Below are 25,495 nucleotides of genomic sequence, written 5' to 3' on the forward strand. Positions count from 1 at the left end.
GTAGAGAAACTTAACATGAGAAAACTTTTTATCACTGAAAAATATGGGTAAGAATATGTAGGTTTCTGATACTTCATTATGCAAGGCTTTTTTAAAAAGTAATTATATTCTGTCCTACTTATAATATTTTTTCCAAGTCATTTGTAGATTTGTCATCCATGTTAGTTTAAAAAAATAGGATATTCATAGACCTCAGCATTTGGGGGGAAAAGGACAGCTATTGAACTTATATAAAAAAAGAATTGACATTAACTCAAATATCTTATTAATAAGCCATATTTTTACATGTAGCTTGCATTTTCTTGTATTTCTATATAAAAAGGTATTGTCAATGTATAACAATCCTCTTGTGGGATTCCAAATCTTTATGACATTGTTAGCAAACAAAAAAATTGTAATGTCATTTCAGCTTAAATTGTATCAAAAATAAAATTAATGATATATTGATTTTTAAATAAATGAAAGAGTCTATTTTCACTTAATTTCTGCCTTTTTAAAATGGTATAAAGTGAATATACTCCAAGTGATCACAAAGTAGTGTGAAATACCATGGGATGGGAGATTACACAGAAAATTAACAACTATAAATGTAGTTTTTATAAGATGAAAGTGATATAAAACCAGGCCAGCTTCCCAGAGCAAATTAGTGATTCCTAGCATGAATGAGACTTAGAATAAGCCTTACAGTAAAACTAGGGTTTTGATTTAGGGGAAAAGGAAGTGACAGTCATTATTGGTGCTGACTTGCTAGTAAGAGACTGGGGCGGCGGGGCAGGGGGCGGTCATGATTAGCAAAAGCTTTATAGTTTCCCCTGGGTTACAGATAATATAGATAATTTATAATTTGATTTTAAGGGGCCACATTCATGAAGTAACATTCAGTTGTATGTATAAGGTCTGAATTTTAGGTAGTCAAGAATTTAGCTCTAGGGTATCAATATCCAAGCCAAAGGCTTCTAATGTAAATAACCATTTCAAGACTCACACTTTCTAATCTGACTCCAGTGGCCATTTAAATACTCTTTACTCTCCATTCACTCAAACTTTACATAAACACACTGTGCTACCATCTTGCACCCTCATTTTGTCCTCTCTTTGTTCTGTATGTAATCCACAAATTCAAGTATACAAGAAATATCACATTTCCTACTTTCTTTATAGCAACTGGAATTTCAATCCGATGTTCTGTCTAACAGAATGACAGGCAGCTCAATCTCAGTCACAATTGAGACATCCCCCAGGCATGCTCCAAGGTCCTGAGGGTTTATGCCGTGCCAAAGCACAGGGGAGGGGCATTCTGATCATTTTTCATGGGTTACAGGACATTATTTCATCCTGTATCATTCCTTTAGATGTGGTAGTCCTGCTGTTTCTGTGCCAGCTTGGGACATAGAACTGTTTGGAGGGGGTAGGAGCCAAAAAGCCCAGGACCCAGCTTTCACAAGGGCACCATCTAGCCTTCCCCTGTAGTCTTGCCTCTCTCCTTGCGTTCCATCTTGAAGCAGCACGTAGATCCCTGCTCCAGGTGGGCATGCCAATTCCTCTTCTCTTCTTGGTCTGGAGTGATTTATTCTCTTGTTGCTTCCAAAGACTCCCCAGCCTCCTCCTCCCAATCTGGGATCCCTGACATAAACTGAAAAGGGCTGTGACAGAATGAGATAGGATAATCTATGATCAGGGATCTTTTCAAGTTGTAAAATTCTATATAAATATTAACTGTACATTTAAGGATAAAGCCATAGTTGGTGACTTCCTTCAAATATACAGATATCTCTGTCTGAAGTTCTGTATTCAGCAGAATGCCTTTTTACTACTCATGTCTGTCTTACAGAGCACTAAACCAGAAACTTCACCTAGAATTAGTGTTTTTCAGAGTGTTACTTTTACAAGTATCCATGACTTATTAAAACTACAATATGTTTTCTAGGCATGGGTAGAGAAAACCCATTTATAGTAATTTTCTGCTTTCCAGGGACTGAAGATATGAGCCAAAGAAAAAAAAAAACAATGGTGGTCAGCATGAAAGCACTTTAAAAGAGGTGTGGTAATCCTTGAGGCCTCAGGTATTTCAGAGTTTGCTCAACGACAACTTCTTTGCTTCCTGATCAAATGATGGGTGCTAGCTTCTCTGTAGTAATTGCAGGGTGTTGTCTATATAAAGGTTCTATCTTCAAATTAGCAATGACATTTTGTTCTTCAAAGCTCATTGAACAGAAATGTGCAAATTCCACCTTCTGTAGGGATTAAGTATCATCAAGACGTAAAATTTACTCTCAGGATCTGGACCCAGGTTGTGTTTATCCCTCAGTACTCTTTGTAGTGCTGTGGTTAGTCAAATGAGTGGGACTGCTTGGTGACAGGCAGCTTGGTTTCCTGGAAAGAGCCCTGGATCAGAAATCAGGACCCTTATGTTCTTGCCTCATCTCTGATAATTTATATTAGGGTGTGCTAACGTTACCTTTCTGAGCCTCAATTGTCTCCACTGCCAAATGACAAAGATAATAATATTCTCTGTACTTTCTATGGGTTATAATAAGCACTATAAACACTATACTGAGTACTCAAGTATCATTGTTATTACCACCATTGCCTGGCATCTCAGGCAAAGTTTGGTAAGGGGAGGCTTTTCAATTCAAAACCAATCTGAATTATTCATATGAGAGATGATTCTTATAAAAAGTGCATAAATAAACAAACGTCCCTTTTCTGGGGAAAATCATTAGCATAATGTTTTCCAACAATTCCCAACTGTGCTCACTTGAGTGTGGGGTCCTTGGCAAGGGGCTTAGGCATATCTGCAAACAATCTACAGCTCTAATCTCTCTTTATCTTTCTTTAGTTTAGTTTCATCCTTTCTATTACTTCATTACTACTTACTTTTTTTTTTAATTTAGATAGACATTTTTGCTTTTATCACTGTCTTCTTCTGAAACCTATCTTTAAGGTAGCATATCACTTTAACTTTTACTGTCTAATATTCCTTTCTTATCATGTCTCATTGTTGAAGCTAATTTTAAAGAGACTTCTTTATTTACACGGCATTATTGCTCTGCATAAATTGATAGCTTCTCCCATATAGATGGCATCAATTTCTACACGTCTACAGTGAAACAGCTTCTTATATTTAATGTATATATATATCTGGGAAATGCCCAAAGAAACTTTATTCTCCACTGAATACAGTAAATGTTTTCCACTGACGTATTTAACAGGTCCTTGAATGGAAGAAAGTGTGTCATTGAAAGCCTCTACTGCAGGTGACAAAGCCCCATCCACACCCTGTTTGCAACATTCTTTATAGGATAGCCCTGACAGGCAGGCCACGTAAGCAGACATTAAGTGTTTGCAGTGGAGACCCAGTTAATTGAGAGTACCAGACAAAGTTTTGGGAATCACAGGATCAGATTAGAGCAGTGCTTCTCAAATATGTGATTGTTTTACATGGTGACTCTGTACATACCTACACACATACAGAAACGAACATTTCACCAAACATACTTATCCTTACCACTTTGCAAAGCATTCTGATATTATCCTTCCTTTTCCATTCACGTCTATTTTTTTTTTAAAGATGGTCTCATTACATCAAATTCATGATCCACTGGGTCCCAAACAGCTGTTTAGAAATCACTGGAGTAAAGCATTAGTTTTCAAATGTTAGTAGCAGAATAATTGCCTGAGTACTTATCAAAACTGCACATTTCCTACTCATATCCTCAGAGATTCTGATTCAGTAAATGTGAGATGATCCACAAGATTCTTTACTTTATCTTATTTCCCAGGGAATGCAACCAGTTTCCAGATAGTTTCAGCACTGAATCAGAACCTACATTTTTACTCAATTCACTTGGCTAGGGAATATTTCTAAGAAGGAATCATCTCATCACATATTTCTGAAATGTCAATTAATTTCATTCTATTCAATGGATGCAGAATGCATATTTACCTCAGCTAAGGACACTGCCAGGGACAGAAAGCAGTTGAGGCAAAAAGCTGTGGTGAGCTCAACACAAATCTATTCTCCTACTGGAGAAAACAGCCTCAAGTGTAAGCCAATAATCCTCCAGTGAACGGTGGGTGTTTTAGTTTTCTGTTTTCTGCTCACAAATTGTCACAAACTTAGTGGCATTCATTTATTATCATGTAGTTTTATACGTCAGAAGTCCAGCACAGCATAGCTGAATTCTCTGTTCAGGGTCTGACAACGTGGAAGTCAAAGTGTCGGCAGGACTATGTTTCTTTCTGGAAGCTCTGGAAAGAACCTGCTCCCAAGCTCATTCTGTTGGCAGGATTCTCTGTTTATTTTAAGGGCTCATGTAGTTACATTGAGCCCATCCAGATCCAAGATAACCTTTCTATCTTAAGGTCCGTTGGTTAGTAACCTTAATTCCATCACAAAGTCCCTTTTGCTGTGTACCTGAACATATCCATGAGTGCAACCCCAGAGGACAGAGATGATAAGAGCCAAAATTCTGCCTACTACAATGGGTCAGTAGAATGGGTCATGTTTTGTGTTCAAGGCAGTATTAAATGTTAAGAATAGTACAAGCATGAGACATTTTAACTGGGAAATAATGTCATATTATGTGATATTAAAAATTAATTAATGAGATTTTGCCCTATTAAACATCAATTCATCCAGAAGTCTTTCAACAGGCAAATGAGTAACTAAAATATAGTGTTTGGTTATAGTTTCAGAGGTCGGAAGCTAGCAAGAATCCTCTGAAACTTTCTTCAATAATTTATTTCCGTAGTTGGCTTTGTCAAAAGGAAGCTCAGAGATATACTTACTTATGTGGACAAAAGCACTCCTTTGCCACGAATGTCAACTCCCTTCACTCCTCAATTATCACTGCTGTGCATTTCCCTTGGCTTTGCCACGGCTCAACTGTTTTCATTTGAAAATTAAGCTCTAAGCATGTCTAATTTGCCAAATCATCCTCAATTTCAACTACACTGAATTAAACATGAGGCAGTAGATTGCAGACGGGACTCTAGAAGAGATGAGAGGAGAGAGGAGGAGAGAGAAGAAAAAAATACACAAGAGAAATTGGGGAGAAGTTATGATGAGATAACAAAGATGGTAGGAGAGGGGAGGGGGAAGGATGTAAAGGAGAAGACAGAACTTGAGAAGGAAATTAACAACTTGCCTTCATTATAGGGATCCAAAATCTCTAGTGAAACATACTAAAATAAGATGTTTAACCTTGGGGACATTGATTTATCTGCAAAGATCCAGGTTTATAGTAATGAAGAAGTGGTGACTAAAAAAATTCTAAAAAAACAAAATATTTCCAAGCAGTTCTGTGAACATTGGCAGGCTCACACTTAGATGCCAACATATATTAATCTTAGTTTAATAATTAGTGATGAGAAACTGTTTCTTAACATGTATATATACCAAAGATTAATTTCAAACATAGATCTTTCTGTTATAAATATGTACCATTCACTGGAAATCTGTTTCACAACAATGAGAATATACCCAACACTACAGAACTGTACACTTAAAATGGCAAAGATGAGAGACGGTGTAGAGATGGCAGTGTAGGTGAACTCTGAACTCACCTACTCCAATGGACACAACAAATTTACAACTACTCTTGGAATAATTACCACTGAGAGAGAACTGAAAACTGTATAAAAAGAACCCCTGCAACAAGGGACAGTGCTGACTGAGGTGGAAGAGGTATAAATTCCTTTCTGGAGAGAAAAAAGCCGCCTTTATGAGCTATGGCACATCACAGCTGGCTGGGAGCAGTCCTAAGGTATACAGCCATCCCTGGAGGAGCAGAGGATCTGAGCAGGGGAGCATTACTGCCATAAGAAGCTTTTGGACTCAGCACAACTGAGACGAGTGCCATAATATCTGGATTTGCTGCCTATTAAATACAATGGGGAATATCCCCAGAAAAACTATCAGACATAAGGAAAGAAAAGCCTGCTCTTGAAGGGCCCAGGCACAAATTCACCCATTTCAGAAAGCAACCTAAAATCACCAGAAAGAAAGGTGCACAGTCCTTTGGTGAAAAGAGACTCATCTGATAGGATCTGGGTGCATCTCAGTGAGAGGTGAGACCTCTTCAGAGACTGAGACATTGGTGGCAGCCATTATTGTGACCTAGTACAGATGTGCTGACACAGACACTGGCAGATGCCATTGGCTTTCTTCCCCCACCCTGTTATCCCAGGGTCTGCCTCACCCACTAGAGCACTGATTTAATCCAGCTCAGCCAGGGCAGGCAGCCCACCCTAGGGACTAGCCCCAGCCAACATCAAGCCCTTGGGCAACTTGTGGGCCTGCATAGGTGGGATGCCTGGATTCTCTGCAGCCCAGCAAGTGGGTCTGCCTCTGCAGGGCAAGGCTTGTGTGAGGAGTGGGTGGAGTGTGCAGGGCATTGGTGGAGTGTGTGGGGCCTCTGAAGTGGGGTGATTGGGTCTGCTTTAGTGGGTCGGGGTGCATGCATGGGGCAGGACTGTGTTGACAGGGTATGTGGCCCTGTGGGTGGTGGGGCTTGTCAGCTACAACAGCCTGTGCTTCTCAAACAGCCAAATATAGAATCAGCTCCACCTTAGAAAGCCTTAAACAACTGGGTGCTCCCATGCCAGGGGCCAGCCCCACTCAGCTGCAATCCTGAGAGAGCTGACAAAAGACTTGCAAGCCAGAGGCCTACAGCAATTGTAAGCCCCTGAACCTAGCAAACAGCCTTGCTGGGGGCCTACTCACTTAACAGAAAAACTGCAACAGGAATGGGCTATTAGAGCTTGCAGCCAACTGTGCTGGGGTCCCCACACCCGATAAACTGGCTGAAGGGTCCATAGCAGCCACACACAGCTGAGCATTGCAACCAGCTGGCAAGGGGGACAGCCCGGCCTCTCCAGGCACCTGCAGCAAGAGCAACTCTGCCACAACAGAAGGACATGTGTAGCCCACACAAAGGACACTCCTGGAACATGTGGAACTGGTGATGAAAGGGAAGCACACTTCTGGACCTTATAAGGCATCTCGTACATAAGGCCACCTCTCCAAATTTGGGAGATGTAGTTGACCTACATACTATATAGATGTAAGCACAGAGAAAGAGGCAAAATGAGGAGACAAAGCAATATGTTCCAAATAAGAGAACAGGACAAAACACCAGAAAAAGAACTAAACAAAACAGAAATAAAAAATCTACCTGACAGAGTTCAAACAAAAAGTCATAAGGATGCTCACTGGTATTGGGAGAAGAATGGATGAACTGAGTGAGAACTTCAGCAAAGAATTGGAAAATATAAAAAAGAACCAAACAGAAATGAAGAATACATAACTGGAAATGAAAAATTCACTAGAAGGACTCAATAGCAAAGTAGATGATACAGAGGAACAGATCAGTGAGCTGGATGAAAGACTAGAGGAAATCACCAAAGCTGAACAGAAAAAAGAATTAAAAAGAATGAGGACAGTGTAAGGGACCTCTGGGAAAACATCAAGTGTACTAACATTATTATTATAGGTGTCCCAGAAGGAGTAGAGAGAGACAAAGGAGTAGAGAATCTATTTGAAGAAATAATAGCTGAAAATTTTCCTAACCTAAGGAGAGAAACAGACATCCAGGTACAGGAAGCACAGAGAGCACCAAACAAGATAAAACCAGAGGCCCAGACCAAGACACATCACAATTAAAATGTCAAGTATTAAAGATAAAGAGAGAATCCTAAAAGCCACAAGAGAAAGGCAACAAATTACATACAAGGGAAACCCCATAAGGCTATCAGCTGACTTCTCAGCAGAAACCTCACTGGCTAGAGGTGAGTGACATGATATATTTAAAGTGCTGAAAGGAAAAAACCTACTTCCAAGAATACCCTATCTGGCAAGGTTATCATTCAGAATGGAAGGAGAGATAAAGAGTTTCCCAGACAAGCAAAGGAGTTTAACACCAAGAAACCAGCCTTACAAGAAATGCTAAAGGGCCTTGTTTAAATAGAAAAGGGAAGACCACAAATAGGAATAAGGAAATTATCCAATAAAAATTACAATAAAATCACTGGTAAAGACAAATATACACTAAAGATAGCAGATCAACCACCTCTGAAGCTAATATGATGGTCAAATGAAAAAAGTACTAAAATTATCCTTTTCCAAGATAAGAGGGTAATGGATACACACCCACATAAAAAGTTAGATATGATATCAAAAACATAAAATGTAGGGAGAGGGTAGTAAATGAGTAGAGCTTTTAGCAAAAGGTCAAACTAAAGAGACCATCAACTTAATATGGATTGCTATATACGTAGATAATTATATATGAACCTCATGGTAATCACAAACCAGAAATCTATAATAAATGCAGAAAATATTAAATGAAAGGAACCCAAACATAATACTAAAGAAAGCCATCAAACCACAAGGGAAGAGAGCAAGAGAAGAAGAAAGGAATAGAGGAGAACTACTTTAAAATACCCAGAAAAAAGTAACAAAATGGCAATAAGTGCATGCTTATCAATAGCTACCTTAAATGTCAATGGGCTAAATGCTCCATCAAAAAGCATAGAGTGGCCAATTGGATAAAAAAGAAGACCCACATATATGCTGCATACACAAGACACACTTCAGACCTAAAGACACTCACAAACTGAAAGTAAAGTGATGGGAAAAGACACTCCATGCAAATGGCAAGGAAAAAAAAGCTGAGGTTGCAATACTGATACCAGACAAAATAGACTTTTTAAATTTTTTTGTGAGGAGGATCAGCCCTGTGCTAACATCTGCCAAGCCTCCTCTTTTTTTTTTTGCTGAGGAAGACTGGCCCTAGGCTAACATTCGTGCCCATCTTCCTCCACATTATATGGGACGCCGCCACAACATGGCTTGCCAAGCAGTGTGTTGGTGTGCACCCGGGACCCAAACCGGAGAACCCCGGGCCATCGCAGTGGAGCGCGTGCACTTGACCACTTGTGCCACCGGGCCAGCCCCCAAAATAGACTTTAAAACCAAAACTGTAACAAGAGACAAAGAAGGGCACTACATAATGGTCAAGAGAACAATCCAACAAGAGGATATAACACTTGTATATATCTATGCACCCAACACAGGAGCAACAAAATATATAAAACAATTATTAACAGACATAAAAAGAGAAATAGACAGTAACACAATAATAGTAGGGGACTTTAACACTCCACTTACACCAATGTATAGATCGTTGAAACAGAAGATCAATAAGGAAACATTGGCCTCAAATAAAACATTAGACCAGATGGACTTTGTAGATATATACAGAACATTCCATGCAAAAACTGCAGAATACACACTCTTTTCAAGTGCACATGGAACATTCTCAAAGATAGATCACATATTAGGCTGAAAAATGTCTCAATAAATTTAAGAAGATTGAAAAAATACCAAACATCTTTTCTGACCACAATGGTATGAAACCAGAAATCAACTATAGGAAGAAAATCAGAAAAGCGACAAATATTGGAGATTAAAAAAAAAAATACATGCTACTGAACAACGATTGGGTCAGCACAGATCAAAGAATAAATAAAAAATTTACCTAGAAACAAATGAAAATGAAAATATGACATGCCAAAATTTATGGGATACAGCAAAAGCAGTTCTAAGATAGAAGTTTATAGCAATACAGGCCTACCTCCACAAACAAGAAAAATCTCAAAGAAGCAATCTAACAGCACACTTAAAGAAACTGGAAAGGGAAGAAGGAATAAAGCCTAAAACCAGTAGAAGGAAGGAAATAATAAAAATCAGAGCAGAAATAAGTGAAATAGAGAATTAAAAAAACAATAGAAAAAAATCAATGAAACTAAGAGGTGGTTCTTTGAAAAGATAAAGAAAATTGACAAATGCTTAGCTAGACTGACCAAGAAAAAAAGAGAAGGCTCAAATAAATAAAATTAGAAATGAAAGAGGAGAAATTACAGTGACACCTCAGAAATACAAAAGATTATAAGAGAATACTATGAAAAGCTATATGCCAACAAATTGGATAATCTAGAAGAAATGGATAAATTCTTAGAATCATACAACCTTGCCAAACTGAATCAAGAAGAAAGAGACAATTTGAATCGACTAATCACCAGTAAGGAGATCAAAACCATAATCAAAAACTTCCCAAAATATAAAATTCCAGGACCAGATGGCTTCCCTAGTGAATTTTACCAACCATTCAATGAAGATTTACTTCCTATCCTTCTCAAACACTTCCAAAAAATTGAAGAGGAGGGAAGTTTCCTAAGTCCTTGTATGAAGCCAAGATTACCCTGATACCAAAATCAGACAAGGACAACATACAAAAAAGAAAATTACAGGCCAATATCACTGATGAACATCGATGCAAAAATCCTCAAAAAAAATACTAGGAAATAGAATGGGAAAATACATTAAAAAGATCATACACCATGATCAAGTGGGATTTATTCCAGACATGCAGGGATGGTTCAACTTCTGCAAATCAATCAACATGATACACCACATTAACAAAATGAAGAATAAAAATCATATGATCATCCCAATAGATGCAGAGAAAGCATTTGACAAGACCCAACATCAATTTATGACAAAATTTCTCAATAAAATGGATATAGAAGGAAAGTACCTGAACATAATAAAGGCCATATATGACAAATCCAGAGCTAACATCATTCTCAATGGAGAAAAACTGATAGCTATCCCTCTAGAAACAGGAACCAGAGAAGAATGCCCACTTTCACCACTCTTATTTAACATAGCATTGGGAGTCCTAACCAGAGCAATCAGGCAAGAAAAAGAAATAAAATGGATCCAAAGTGGAAAGGAAGAAGTGAAACTGTCACTACGTGCAGATGACATGATTTTATATATAGAAAACCCTAAAGAATCCACCAAAAAACTTTTAGAAATAATAATTGAATATGGTAAAGTTGCAGGATATAAAATCAACATACAAATTCAATTGTGTTTCTGTATAGCAACAAAGCAGCAGAAAGAGAAATTAAGAATACCATCCCATTTACAATTAGAACAAAAAGAATAAAATACCTAGGAGTAAACTTAACCAAAGAGGTGAAACATCTGTACACTGAAAACTATAAAACATTGCTGAAAGAAATTGAAGATGACACAAAGAAATGGAAAGATATTCTAGGCTCTTCGGTTGGAAGAATTAACATAGTTAAGATGTCCATACTTCCTAAAGCAATCTACAGATCCAATGCAATCCCTGTCAAATTTCTGATGAAATTTTTTACAGAAATAGAACAAAAAATCCTAAAATTTATGTGGAACAGCAAAAGACCCTGAATAGCCAAAGGAATCCTGAGAAAAAAGCTGGAAGTATCACACTCCTAGATTTCAAAATATGTTACAAAGCTATAGTAATCAAAACAGTATGGTACTGGCACAAAAACAGACACACAAATCAATGGAACAGAATCAAGAGCCCAGAAATAAACCCTCAGATCTGTGGACAGCTAATTTTTGACAAGGAAGCCAAGAACATACTATGGAGAAAGGAAAGTCTCTTCAATAAATGGTGCTGGGAAAACTGGACAGCCACATGCAAAAGAACGAATGTAGACCATTATCTTACACCATGCACAAAAATTAACTCAAAATGCATTAAACACTTGAATGTAAGACCTGAAACCATAAAACTTCTAGAAGAAAACACGGGCAGTATGCTCTTCGACATTGGTCTTAGTAGCATGTTTTCAAGTACCATGTCTTATCGGGTAAGGGAAACAATAGAAAAAATAAACAAATGGGACTACATCAAACTAAAAAGCTTCTGCACAACAAAGGAAACCATCAACAAAATGAAAAGACAACCCAACAATTGGGAGAAGATATTTGCAAGCCATATATCTGATAAGGTGTTAATATCCTAAATATATAAAGAACTCATACATCTCAACAAAAATCTAACCACCCAATTAAAAATGGACAAAAGATATGAACAGACATTTCTCCAAAGAAGATATACAGATAGCCAACAAGCACCTGAAAAGATTTTCAACATCATTAATTATCAGGGAAGTGCAAATCATAACTACAATGAGATATCACCTCACACCCATAGGAATGGCTATAATTAACAAGACAGGAAATAACAAGAGTTGGAGAGGGTGTGAAGAAAGTGAACTCTCATACACTGCAGGTGGGAGTATAAATTGGTGTAGCCACTATGGACAACGGTATGGAGATTCCTCAAGAAATTAAGACTAGAACTACCATATGATCCAGCTATTCCACCGCTGGGTATTTATCCAAAGAACATGAAAACACAAATGCCTAAAGCTATATGCACCCCTATGTTCATTGAAACATTATTCACAATATCCAAGACTTGCAAGCAACCTAAATGCCCATCAAGGGATGAATGGATAAAGAAGATGTGGTATATATATACAATGGAATACTACCCAGCTATGAAGAATGATGAAATCTGGCCATTTGTGACAACATGGATGGAACTTGAGAGTATTATGCTAAGCGAAATAAGTCAGAGGGAGAAAGTCAAATAATGTATGACCTCACTCAGAAATAGAAGATAAAAACAACAAACAAACACATAGAGTCAGAGATTGGATTGGTGGTTACCAGAGGGGAAGGGGTGGGAGGAGGGAGATAGAGCTGATTAGGCACATGTGTATGGTGAGGGATTGTAATTAGTGTTTGGGTGGTGAACATGATGTAATCTGCACAAAAGTCGAAATACAATGATATACACCCCAACTTTATATAATGTTATAAACCAATGTTACTGCAATAGAGAAAAAAGGAGGAAAAAAACCCCAAAACAAAACAAAACAACTTTCTCAGTGGCAAGTCTACTGATGTGTTGGCTTCATGATACCTGAATCATAGCAAAAGGTACATTTTAAGACAAATGTTGTGTGTGTGGTGATGGGTTGTAATTAGTATTTGGATGGTGAACATGATGAATTTGAAGTATAATGATGTATACCTGAAAAAAAGAAAAAAGAGACAAATGTTGAACTAGTTTGTAAAGGAGACAATCACAATCAAGGTACACTTTGTTATAACGGTCCTGTCAAATCAATGTGAATTCTTGAGAAGGTTTTGTGATCATTTTCTCTTGAAGAATTGTGACAAGTACTCTGGAATGTGCTGTAAAACTCCAAGACCTTCAAAGCCAAAATGTATCCTAGACCCCCAGGCATAGCTTTTAGACAATATTTTTATGCAAATACTTATTTGTATGTACTACATGCAGTGTGGGTATTAGAACATGACGACTGCCTACTGAGATAACAATGTCACTCCTCCATACAGACAAACAAAAGCACTTGTATGAAAACTTAATATATTTTGACAATTTAGGAGCAGCTTGAATGCCACAATTCCTCTTCTCGCATCCTTTTATCACTTTCTTTAAAACATTGGCCAATCTTCAGTTCTACATGTTTATTAGTGCAATCTGGTTAGCCTGAAAATGTTGTTACTATTATTATGGAGAACATATGGAGAACTCTAGCCTTGGCAAAGAAATTCCTGTGTTTTTCTTTATTGATTATTGATGAAATAAAACTGGGGTCAATTTTTCTCTCGCCCTCATGGTAATTTAAAAAGATTGTTGCAACTACCACAGAGGCTTAAGGAATTTTGTTCTGGATTTTCTGAATATGATATAATTCCTAAATTTTGATATCTTGAAAATAATAAATATCACAGAGTATCATGTAATATTACTATGATTTCTTGTGCTGCATTCTAAAGGATTTTGAACATAATTACTCAGAATTGCCTTTCTTTTGCATAATCTGCAAACCAAGCTCAGAAATAATTTTGTCAGCTTGAGCATAGATTGTTATGTTTGAATCCATCTGCAGGTTATCTGGTATACATTCTGTGTTAGTGAGAGTTCTCAGTTTGTCCTTAAATGCTATTGCACATGGTGACACAGTCCCATTGGCTAGAGGCTTTTATTGAGCCATCATAATTGCTAAATGTGTCTCCTGCAAATAGAGTTGCCTCTGAAGGCTGGCTTGCCATTTAGTCGGGACCATATAGTGTGTCAATGCCTTGGTGTAGTGATGAGAGATCACATTATAAGATGTAGTCACCAGTTTTGTAGATACACAATTTTGTAAATCTGCTGTAATATATGTAGAAAGATGTCAACAGGCTATGACTACGTTTATTAAATTTAATTTCTGATCAATGACTAATGGTTTATAAATGTTTGTTGAATGAATGAATAAATTATGTGAGTTCAGTACTCTTGGATGTAGCAGTGATGATGACAGATTTGTTCTAGTGTTCAGTCATGAAAAGACTGCTTTCGCCTAGATTCCCCTATTCTGTTTGCTTTCAGACAATATACACTTTTCTGTATGTGGATCCCAGTAATCACGTTGACTGACATCAGACTTTTTATTATGCCTAGAAGGGAGATGTTGTGGTATAGCAGGAATGATCCAATTTTCATTTGCCGAATCAAGATTCAATTATTTCCTCCCACCCCGCGTTTGCCTCCCTTCCTTCTATCTCCTCTCCATCCTTCTTTCCTTTTTTGCCTTCCTGAAATATTTATCCTTCCTGAAATATTTATTGTGTTCTTATGTTGGAACTAGGAACTATGCTAGGTACTGGAAATGTAAAGATAAATTAAACATGACTCTTTCTTTCAAGGAGCTTATTGTTTTGTGGGGTAGATATAAAAGTAAATCAGCAATCACAGTACACTGAAATATGTAGTTGTGTGAGAAACAGGGAAAGGTTACTTTGTGAAGACAAAGAAGGGCTATAGAGTGATCAAATAGGGCCTCCTCAGAGAAAGTAATGACTCTCAAAATGTGTTAAAAGTACTAGATATTGAAAAATGATTAAAAGATGTTTTAGGCAAAGAAAGTAGCAGGTGCCAAAGGCATAAACAACATAGATCATTCAGGGGGACAGAGAATAGATAAATATGATTTGGATAAGGATTGCTTGTGGAGCAATGGTGGAAGTGAAGGTTAAAGGAATAATAATAATAACAACAACAACAACAACAATAATAATAGTTCACATTTGTTTGGGTATTTACTATGTGTCAGGTACTGTTATAAGTGCTTTAAACTGATATCTATGGATATTTAATCAATACACATGAAACCAGAAGTAAATAATATTAATGTTGTCATTTTTATAGGTGAGTAAGCTGAGGCACAGAAAAATTAAGCACTTTTCCCTAGGTCATATCACTACTAAGCAAGGGATTCCAGTGCCGAAACCTATGCAGTCTGGTTCTAGAGCCTACAAACATAACAACTACATAATGGCTAATGTCTATTTGTAGAAAACCTTTAATGCTAAGAGAAGGAGTTTGAGCTGTATTGTAAAATCAATGGTCTTTTTAAGCAGAAAAATGACACAAATTTGGGGTTAATAAAGACCAGTTTAAAGAATAGATTGAATTGGCAGAGATATATAAAACCCTGGTACATAATCTTATTTTATTTTGTGCAATAATATTCCCACATTAAAGAATATATTTTCCAGTGTCCCTTCCAGTTAGGGTGGTATTGTGACAAGCCAATGAAGCAAGAAGCAGAAGTCTTCTTGGAATTCTGGGAAAGTATTATTTTCCTTATAGAGATGTTATCCCTTCTCATCATTATTTTCTTCTTAAAACAGTCATAGTGCAAACAAAAAGACAAAGGCCACATACTAGGTATGCCAAATAATAAACATAGGAGACTGGTTCCTTGATGAATCCTTGAGAAGATGCATTAGCCCTAGGCTGCCTGCATCCAGACTTCTTATAATGTGGGAATATAAGCTTCTTCCTTGACCTACTCTTTGTGAAGGTATCTGATATATAAAAAATGATAAATCCTAACCTATTCAATGTTCATTAGTGTATTTTTAGTGGAGTGACATGGTGAGGTTTTCATTTTTGATAGGACACTGAAGAAGCTGTGTGACTGATGGGTTGGAGGGAATTACTATAAAACCCAATTGCAAAGCTATTGCAATAGTCTTAGGAAAACCAGTGTTGGCATTTACTAACAGAAAGACTGTTGCCAAGATAGATGACATACTCCCAAACAACTGCCTAATCAGTTGGCAAGGCTTAAAGTCCCTTTCATGAGAGAGAGTTGTTTACACCTTCGAGAGAGGGTGAGGGAGAGAGAGAAAGACAGATAGAGGAGACAGAGACAGAGAATAGAGTGATAGGGTGGAATAGAGTGATTTCATTTTATATACACTCAGAGTATGAGTTTATGATGGCAGATTTTGATAGGGAAGAGGGTATTAAGAAGAAAGGGAAGGGATAAAGGAGGGAAAATCACCAACCTGATAATTTTTCTACTCACCTGTCATGGTTACAGAGAGAATATGATTCTGCTCAAATTTTGAGGCTACACAAGCTTGTATACCAACCAAAATGAGTTACCCTCATGTTCTAGATAGATGCTAAAAATGCTTTCTCCTGGTTTAGGCCAGGTGAGCCCTTGAGAAAAGACAGCCATTTTCAGCTGGCTTGGATCTCATTGCCCTAGCATTAACTGGGCATTGATTAGTCTTACTCCTTTACTTCTGTCCTTGTCTGCCCACCAGAGCAAAGCAATTCCTACAGTAAAAAGAAGATAGTATTATATAGCACATAGGTCACTCAGAAGGAAAGCAGAAAACATGAGTTCTGTCCTAAGCTCAGGACTTAATTGCTGTGTGACAGTGGGCTAGTTACTTTCTGTCTTTGGACCTAAGTTCCCACATCTTTAAAAGAAGGAGTTGTACTATTGATCCACAAGGACTCTGCAAGCTCTGACCTTCTATAAATTAACTACTTATTTGTATTGCATACAGAAGTCTCTTTATTAGAGATTCAATGGGCCACTTGTTCTCATCCTAGGCAATATTATTTCACATGATAGGCAGAGCATGGTTCCACTTGTAATGTGTATACCGTTTATAACTATAGATATTCTTTGCACTTTTCCAGCTTGCTTATCCTATATCATTCCTTCTAAGCCATATTAGCTCTCTTAGAGACATGAAGTGGGGAGAGAGGCCCCCAAACAGAGATTAGAAGGTTTCAAGCAATACATAAAATAGTGGGGGATGGCTGAAGTTTCAGAGTTAGCTTTATAATAGAGCAACCACCTCCTTTACTCCCTGTCTTTCCAGAAGCTTGGAGTAATCAACATGCACTAGGATCATAAGTATAAATTGCCAGCATCACAGGAGTTTCTCCAAAATGCTTCAATGTGAATGTTTTTACCTACAAGTGTTTCTATTTTGGAAAAATTTTTGTTAGGCTAGTTTTAACATTAAATATAATATATCAGTAGTTGGTCAGCACTGAAGGAAGAACAATTAAAGGCCTTGTAAAGTGTCACATTCATATTTACCACCATCTGAAGCAAAAAGAAGCCTCTGCCTTGTTCCATCAAAATACTAAGTCACTCAATTCATCCTAAAAAAAAAAAACCCATAGCATATAAGCTTCCATTTCTGCAGCTCATTTAACCAACCCCTCCACCCAGAGTTTGGAGGCCTAAAGTATCTCTTGGCTTTGTTTTCTTTCCCTTAAGTCACTGATTAATATGAAATGGAATATCTTGTGCCAAACTGGCTTCTCTGCAGTTAGAGCACAGTATTTAGATGTTGAAGTGTTTCATGAATTGGCAGCAGATACAGTCTTAGGAAAGAGCTGTTGTGTAGTTTAGTGGCACGAGGGGTGGGGGGTGCGAGGAGGTGGCGATGTGCAGCCGGGAATAGTTCATGATATGATTACTGCATAAATCTGAAATCTATCAGGAGAGACTATTCCTCAGCCATTTTGGTAGATTATCTATTAGGACATGATCCAGAAATACTATGTAAGAGAAAATCTGAGGATGCTCTTCCTGCAAAGGCAGAGCCTTCTCATATAGTCTGACAGGATAATAGCAACTATAATTTATTGTGAACCAGGCACTGTCATACATATTTTACATTAGGAACACAAGCATCAGCTTTCCCCTTCCAGGGTTCTGGTCTCTAGCATATTTGGGAAAGAGAGAATTTATCTCAGGTCAACTCCTGTGTTATTTACCTGACAACTACTCTTTTATATTGTGTGTTTCATCCCCTCCTAGCCCAATCATTAATCACTTTTCATTCCACTACCTAGAACTATTAGAGTATATCTTATATCCATACATGCTGCTAACCTGACATAGGTCTCCTTGAAAGGGTGAAATGTTGGACAGGCATATTACTAACCAATTCTTTCATTGTCCATAGACCTATCAAATAAGGTTATATAAGTGACCTCCCCTTACTGAATGGCTACTAAAATAAATTGCAACATAGAGGTGTGGTAGGCTGAAATGTGCCCCCTAGAGATAACAGGCCCTAGTCTCTGGAACCTATAAATATTACTTCATATGGCAAAGTCTTTGCAGACGTGATCTGGAGATGGGAAAATTATCCTGGATTCTCTGGGTCATCCCTAAATACAATCACAAGTGTCCTTAAAAAGAGAGGCAGTGGAAGATTTCACACACACACACACACACACACACACACACACACACACACACAGGAAAAGGCTATGTAAAGTCAGAGCAGAGAGTAATTTGAAGATACTGGCTTTAATGATGGGAGTGATGCAGCCACAAGCCAAGAAATACCAACATCCACCCCAAACTGGAAGACGCAAGGAATGGATTCTCTCCTAGAGCCTATGGAGAGAGTGTAGCATTGCTAACAACTTAATTTCAGACCAGCGAGAGTGATTTTTGAGTTCTGGCTTTCAGAACTGTGAGAAAATGAATTTCTGTTGTTTTAAGCCAACAAATTTGTGGAAATTTGTTACAGCAGCCACAGGAAACTAATACAAGGGAGCTACATATTTGAGATTATAGATGTCTGTTGTCCCCATAACATTTGGGAAAAATACAGGTTAAACTTTTTTTAACGGGAACCTTCTTGACATATCCATCCAGCTTGACTGGAGTATAAATGTGTTGTTGATGAAGAAGTTAAGTCCCCCTTGTGGTGTTTTTAAGGATAACTCCAACACAGTCACAGAAATTACACTCAAAGAAATTAAAAGATTTATTATACTCACAGTTCCTAGAGAAGGAGGGCTGATATGCCATTCAGGGTGCCATATAGGAGAAGTGCTAAGGGAGGGGGCTGAACGAAGCAAGTGGGGAGTTGAGAGAGGGTGAAGATCCATGGGCAAGTGTGTTTATTGGAAGGTCTGGGTAGAATACACAAGCAAAAGGCATGAGGGTATTTCATTGGTGCCTTTGAATGTCACTAGGTCACAGGGGAGGACAAGAAGGGGAACTTGTGGCAAGGACCAGTCTTATCACACTGGGACAGGGTGTTCACAGCCTGTTTGTGGGAATGTGGATGCAAAAGGAAAATATGAAGCTTTAAAATTTTACAATACAATAAAACACTCCATTTCTCACCTGGAATACTTGCAATAGCATCCAAATTAGTCTCCTAAAATTCTGTCTTGCATCTCCTTCTCATATCAACCCATTCGCTACAGAAAAAATAGAATGATCTTCTTAAATATAAATAAAATCATGTCACCAACACCTCCAAGTCTTTTATTCATCCATTTATAATATTTATGGAGTAGGTACTATATGCCAGGCACCTATTTGCTGAGAAAATAGCAGCCAAGAAAACAATTTCTTTGACCTGTTCTAAGTTATATCCTATGGGTGGAGGAAAGACAATAAAGACAATAATTAAGTAAATATCTGGAAATAGACAAATAAATGTCTGATTCATTTAAAATTACTCTATACCTTACTCTTAGGATGAATCTAAAATATTCTTAACATGGCCTACAAAGCCCTGAAAGATCTTGTCCCTGCTTATATCTCCAAGCTCATGCCCCTCATTCTCACTCTTGCTTTTAGCCCCCCAGTCATACAGACCTTCTGTCTGTGCCTCTAATTTACCACCCCCCTTTATGTCACTGTGTGTTTACACATGTGTTTCCTTATTCCTGTCTCCCTCATCTTGATTAATTAACACCTACTCTCTTGTTATAACCCAGTTGAATTTAGGGATAATGTAGCCAACTCTCTCTTTTTAAAGATGACAATTGTGAGACCTGAAAAAAACGAGAAGCTTGCTAACTATAAATAGAGATAGTTTTGCTTCTTTCTTTCCAATTTGGATGACTTTTTTTCCATATTCTTGCCCAATTTCCCTGACCAGAATCTCCAGTACAATGTTGAATAAAAGTGGTAAAAGCGACATCTTTGTCTTGCTCCTGATGTTAAGGGAAATGGTTTCAGTCTTTCACCAGTAAGTATGATGTTAGCTATAGGTCTTTTGTAAATGCCCTCTATCAGGTTGATGATGTTCCCTTCTGTACCTAGTTTATTGAGTGTTTTTATCACGAAAAGGTTCTGGATTTCTTAAAATGCATTTTTTTTCACCTACTGAGGTGATCATGCTTTTTTTTGTTTTTATATTCCATTAACATTGTGCATCGTTAATTAGTTTGGGAGATGTTAAACTAACCTTGCTTCCTCAGAATAAATCTCACTTGGGCCTTGTGTACAATTATTTTTATATGTTGCTGGTTTCAGTTTGTTGGTATTTGTTGAGAATTTTTGTGTCCATATTCTTAAGTATTACTAGATTGTAATTTTCTTTTCCTGTGATGTCTTATTGGCTTTGGTATTAGAGTAACACTGGTCTTAAGGGATTAGTTTGGACAGTTTCTATCTCTTCTACTTTTTAGATAAGTTTATCAAGAATTGGTATTGATTTCTTTTTTTTAATGCTTGGCAGAATTCACCAATGAAACTATTTGGGCGTAGGCTTGTCTTTCTGAGTAGTTTTTTGATTGCTAATTCAATCTTTTCACTTTTATAGATTTATTCCAAATTTCTATTTCTTCTTGGATCAGTTTCAGTAGTTTCTGTCTTTCTAGGAATTTTTCCATCTCATCTTAGCAATCAAATTTATTGGAATACAATTTTTCATCATATTCCTTCATAATCTTATTTATTTCTCTAATGTCAGTTATAATATGCCCTCTTTCATTTATGATTCTAGTAATTTGAAATTTCCTTTTTCTTCTTGGTTAGTCTATGTCAGTTTTGTTGATCTTTCAAGGAACCAACTTTTGGTTTTGTTGATTTTTGTATTTTCTTTTCCCTATTTTATTATTTTCTGCAATAATCTTTATTATTTTCTTCCTTCTTGTTCAATGTTTCCATTCTTTCTCTAGTGTCTTAAAGTGGATGTTTAGGTATTTAATAATAGCTCTTACTTGTGTTTTAACATAGTGTTGTACATAGCATAAATTTCCCTCTAAGTGCTGCTTTAGCTATATCCCATAAGATTGAGTATGTTGTGTCTTCATTTGCATTCATTTCAAAGTATTTTCTACCCTCGTGATTTCCTCTTGATCCCATGGATGCCAGAGTATGTTGTTTAATTTTTACATATTTGTGAATTTCTTTAAGTTCTTACTGTTATTAATTTCTAATACCATTATTGTATCTGAATCTAAAGTGTGTGTTCTGTAGACTTATAGTCTGACCTTGTTTTCTTTTTTATCCATTATGACAATCCTCATCTTTTCATTAGATTGTTTAATCCACATACATTTAATGTTATTATTGATCTGGTTGGAATTATGTCTGCCGTTTTAATTTTTTTATTTTCTATACATTGCAAGTCTTTTTCCCCCTTACTCTTTCATTACCACTTTCTTCTGCATTAAGTGAATATATTCAAAACTAATATTTTAATTTCTCTAATAATTTTTTCACCAAATTTTTGAGTCATTTCTTTAATGGTTGCTCTAAATCTTACCATATACATCTCAAATTACCAGATTCTACTTCAGGTTTATATTAACAATCTAAACGTGTTATAGAAATATTATTCCTGTTTATATTATTATGTATTATGTATAATATTATACATAATATAAACATTATATTATTAATATAATATAATAATATAAATATTATTTCTATATAGCTCTATTCTCTTTTCTCCCTTTGTGGTATTATTGCTATACATATTACATCTATGTTAAAAATGCAACAATACATTGTTTAATTATTATTTTGTAAAGTTTTATGCCTTTTAAAGAAGCTGAGAGAAGAAAGGAGAGCAAGCATATCTTTTTCTTTTTTTTTTGTATTTATTTGTTGTTTATTTTGGTAACATTGGTTTATAACATTGCATAAATATCAGGTGTACATCATTATACTTCTATTCTATTTCTGCATGGATTACATCACATTCTCATGTTCATCACCCAAATACTAATTACAATCCATCACCACACACATGTGCCTAATTATTCCTTTCACCCTCCTCCCTCCCCCCTTCCCCTCTGGTAACCACCAATCCAATCTCTGTGTCTATGTGTTGGTTGTTGTTATTATCTACTACTTAATAAATGAGATCATACGGTATTTGACCTTCTCCCTCTGACTTATTTCACTTTGCATAATACCCTCAATGTCCATCCATGTTGTCACAAATGGCTGGATTTCATCGTTTCTTACGGCTGAGTAGTATTCCATTATGTATATATACCACATCTACTTTATCCATTCGTCCCTTGATGGGCACTTAGGTTGCTTCGAAGTCTTGGCTATTGTGAATAACGCTGCAATGAACACAGGGGTGCATGTATCTTTATGCATTGGTGTTTTCAAGCTCTTTGGATAAATACCCAGCAGTGGAATAGGTGGATCATATGGTAGTTCTGTCTTTAATTTTTTGTGGAATCGCCATACTGTTTTCCATAGTGGCTGCACCAGTTTGCACTCCCAACAGCAGTGTATGAGAGTTCCCTTTTCTCCACATCCTCTCCAACACTTGTTGTTTCCTGTCTTGTTAATTATAGCCATTCTGACAGGCATGAGGTGATATCTCATTGTAGTTTTGATTTGCATTTCCTTGATATTTAATGATGTTGAACATCTTTTCATGTGCCTGTTGGCCATCTGTATATTTCTTTGGAGAAATGTCTCTTCAGGTCTTTTGCCTATTTCTTAATTGGGTTGTTGGATTTGTCTTGTTGAGATGCAAGAGTTCTTTATATATTTTGGAGCGTAACCCCTTATCAGATGTATGGTTTGCAAATATCTTCTCCCAGTTGTTAGGTTGTCTTTTCTTTTTGTTGATGGTTTCCTTGGCTGTGCAGAAGCTTTTTAGTTTGATGTAGTCCCATTTTTTTATTTTCTGTATTGATTCCTAGTCAGACATGGTGCTGGAAAAAATGTTGCTAAGACCGATGTCAAAGAGTGTACTGCGTAGGTTTTCTTCTAGAAGTTTCATGTGTTACATTCAAGTCTTTAATCCATTTTGAGTTAATTTTTGTGTATGGTGTAAGGTAATGGTCTACTTTTATTTTTTTTGCATGTGGCTGCCCAGTTTCCCAACACAATTTGTTGAAGAGACTTTCCTTTCTCCATTGCATGTTCTTGGCACCTTTGTCGAAGATCAGCTGTCCATAGATGTGTGGGTTTATTTCTGGGCTTTCGATTCTATTCCATTGATCTGTGTGTCTGTTTTTGTGCCAGTACCACGCTCTTTTGGTTACTGTAGCTTTGTAGTATATTTTGAAATCAGAGAGTGTGATACCTCCACCTTTGTTCTTTTTTCTCAGGATTCCTTTAGCTATTCGGGGTCTTTTGTTGTTCCATATAAATTTTAGGATTCTTTGTCTCTTTCTGTGAAAAATGTTGTTGGAACTTTGATAGGGATTGCATTGAATCTATAGATTGCTTTAGGAAGCATGGATATCTTAACTATGCTAATTCTTCCAATCCAAGTGCACGGAATGTCTTTCCATTTCTTTGTGTCTTCCTCATTTTCTTTCAGTAATGTTTTATAGGTTTCAGTGTACAGATCTTTCACCTCTTTGGTTAGGTTTATTCCTAGGTATTTTATTCTTTTTGTTGCAATTGTAAATGGGATGGTATTCTTAATTTCTCTTTCTGCTACTTTGTCGTTAGTGTATAGAAATGCAACTGATTTTTGTATGTTGATTTTGTATCCTGCAACTTTGGTGTATTTGTTTATAACTTCTAAAAGTTTTTTGGTAGTTTCTGTAGGGTTTTCTATATATAAAATCATGTCATCTGCAAATAGTGACAGTTTCACTTCTTCTTTTCCAATTTGGATCTCTTTTATTTCTTTTTCTTGCCTGATTGCTCTGTCTAGGACTTCCAATACTATGTTTAATAGGAGAGGTGAGAGTGGGCATCCTTGTCTGGTTCCTGTTCTTAGAGGTATAGCTTTCAGTTGTTCACCATTGATGATGATATTAGCTGTGGGTTTGTCATATATGGCCTTTATTATGTTGAGAACCTTTGTTCTATACCCATTTTATTCAGAGTTTTTATCATAAATGGATGCTGTATCTAGTCAAATGTTTTCTCTGCATCTATTGAGATGATCATGTGATTTTTATTCTTCATTTTATTGATGTGCTGTATCACATTGATTGATTTGCAAATGTTGAACCATACCCGCATCTCTGGAATAAATCACACTTGATCATGGTGTATAATCTTTTTAATGTATTGTTGTATGCGATTTGCTAGTATTTTGTTGAGGGTTTTTGCATCAATGTTCATCAGTGATATTGGCCTGTAATTTTCTTTTTTTGTGTTGTCCTTTTCTGGTTTTTGTATCAGGGTAATGTCGGCTTCATAGAATGACTTGGGGATATTCCCCCTCTCCTCAAATTTTTAGAAGAGTTTGAGAAGGATGGGTATTAAGTCTTCTTTGACTGTTTGGTAGAATTCACCAGGGAAGCCGTCTGGTCATGAACTTTTATTTTTGGGGAGATTTTTGATTACTGTTTCAATCTCCTTGCTGGTGATTGGTTTATTCAAATTCTCTATTTCTTCCTGATCCAGTTTTGGCAGGTTGTATTATTCTAAGAATTTATCATTTCTTCCAGACTGTCAAATTGGTTAGCATATAGCTTTTCATAGTATTCTCGTACAATCTTTTGTATTTCTGAGGTATCCATTGTAACCTCTCCTCTTTCATTTCTGATTTTACTTATTTGAGCCTTCTCTCTTTTTTTCTTTGTGAGTCTAGCTAAAAGTTTGTCAATTTTGTTTATCCTCTCAAAGAACCAGCTCTTGGTTTTATTAGTTTTCTCTATTGTTTTTTTTTTAGTCTCTATTTCATTTATTTTTGCCCTGATTTTTATTATTTCCCTTCTTCTGCTGATTTGGGGCTTTGTTCTTTTTCCAGTTCCTTTAGGTGTGTAGTTAGATTGTTTATTTGAGACTTTTCTTGTTTGTTGAGATAGGCCTGTATTCTATAAACTGCCTTCTTAGAACTACTTTTGCTGTATCTCATAAATTCTAGCATGTCGTATTTTCATTTTCATTTGTCTCCAAGTGTTTTTTTGATTTCTCCCTTGATTTCTTCATTGACCCAATCCTTGTTCAGTAGAATTTTGTTTAATCTCCACATATTTGTGGCTTTTTGGATTTTCTTCCTGTAGTTGATTTCTAGTTTCATACTGTTGTGGTCAGAAAA

The 25,495-nt window shown here is 36.7% G+C and overlaps 1 long non-coding RNA gene across 1 annotated transcript in view; it reads right to left on the reverse strand.

The window, feature by feature from the left end:
• Positions 1-16,448: 16,448 nt before the first annotated feature.
• The window catches only part of LOC131401183 (uncharacterized), a 163,836-nt gene continuing 154,789 nt past the window's right edge, over positions 16,449-25,495 (reverse strand). The window contains exons 6-8 of the long non-coding RNA XR_009217582.1: positions 19,405-19,481; positions 17,347-17,411; positions 16,449-16,565 (exon numbers count right to left, since the gene is read on the reverse strand). This is a non-coding gene — a long non-coding RNA (uncharacterized LOC131401183). The remainder of the gene's footprint in view (positions 16,566-17,346; positions 17,412-19,404; positions 19,482-25,495) is intronic.

This window comes from Diceros bicornis, chromosome X (genome assembly GCF_020826845.1).
Source record: "Diceros bicornis minor isolate mBicDic1 chromosome X, mDicBic1.mat.cur, whole genome shotgun sequence".
Classification (NCBI taxonomy): Eukaryota; Metazoa; Chordata; class Mammalia; order Perissodactyla; family Rhinocerotidae; genus Diceros; species Diceros bicornis.